This window comes from Erpetoichthys calabaricus, chromosome 10 (genome assembly GCF_900747795.2).
Source record: "Erpetoichthys calabaricus chromosome 10, fErpCal1.3, whole genome shotgun sequence".
Lineage (NCBI taxonomy): Eukaryota > Metazoa > Chordata > Cladistia > Polypteriformes > Polypteridae > Erpetoichthys > Erpetoichthys calabaricus.
This window is the reverse complement of record NC_041403.2, coordinates 162022333-162023307: the sequence shown is the minus strand read 5'-3', so window position 1 is coordinate 162023307 and position 975 is coordinate 162022333. Positions and strand designations below refer to the sequence as shown.

Sequence of the window (975 nt, the reverse complement as noted above, 5' to 3'; positions counted from 1 at the left end):
AATAAAAATATTTGAAATAAATGTATAATTCAATGATAGCGGTACAGATCTGATAAGTGGAGGGATATTTGTAAAGTACTAGATAGATCATGGATTAAAAGTTAGATAGATTTGAGTGATCCTTTCAAAATAAAAATATTTTTTATGACTGGAAAAGTGTACCCCTGTTTTGCCGTAAGGCTTATGTACCCCTAACCTTCAATCTCTATATAATCAGAAAAATTCTGCATTACATATTTCAGTGTAGTATTTTCATTTGTCTGTATTTATTAAGCTTCCAAATATCCTCTTGGGACAAATAAACTATTTATCAATCTATGTATCTATCTATTATGTAGTACATTTCACGTCTATCTACCTATTTATCTATCATGCTTTTCACATCGATCTTTTTCAGAAACCTGTTATGCAGCAGTGTCTAAATAAAATGCTTTACATTCAGAATTATAAGAATGTACGTATTTGAAATATCCCAGGAAGAGTATAAACATCAGGTATGTAAACTAATTTATATTAGACTACCGTTTAAGATTAAGCAGAGTTGTATCAGGTATACAGCATTTAAAAGTGCCGTATGGAGATGCCGGGGATTGAACCCGAGGGCCTCATACATGCGAAGCATGCGCTCTACCACCTGAGCTACATCCCCACCGTATACCCATGACCCTCTGCGGTCACAATGAGAACATACTGACCTCCAGTATTAAAAGTAATGCGATTTCCCTGTCTTATTTCTTTATTTTTTTTCCCCGGGAGAAAGGGATTTTGGTTATTTGGCCCGATTGTTTCCTTAAGTATTTTGAACTCAGTAGCCCGAATAACTCCTGTCAGTAGAGCGTCAGACTTCCCTATCAAGTCCCCATTTGAGCTGAAATGCAAATTTTTGAAGGAAAAATTGAACCATTGTTTGAGCTCAGGCCATTCCATTATAACATAAAATTGAAAACGGGTATCACCCAAACGTCTTCTGAATAT

The 975-nt window shown here is 35.2% G+C and overlaps 1 non-coding gene across 1 annotated transcript; it reads right to left on the bottom strand.

Annotated features, from left to right (window-relative positions):
• Positions 1–575: 575 nt before the first annotated feature.
• On the bottom strand, positions 576–649 carry trnaa-cgc (transfer RNA alanine (anticodon CGC)). Its single transcript has one exon. It is a non-coding gene; the product is annotated as a tRNA-Ala (tRNA).
• Between the last annotated feature and the right edge of the window lie 326 nt (positions 650–975).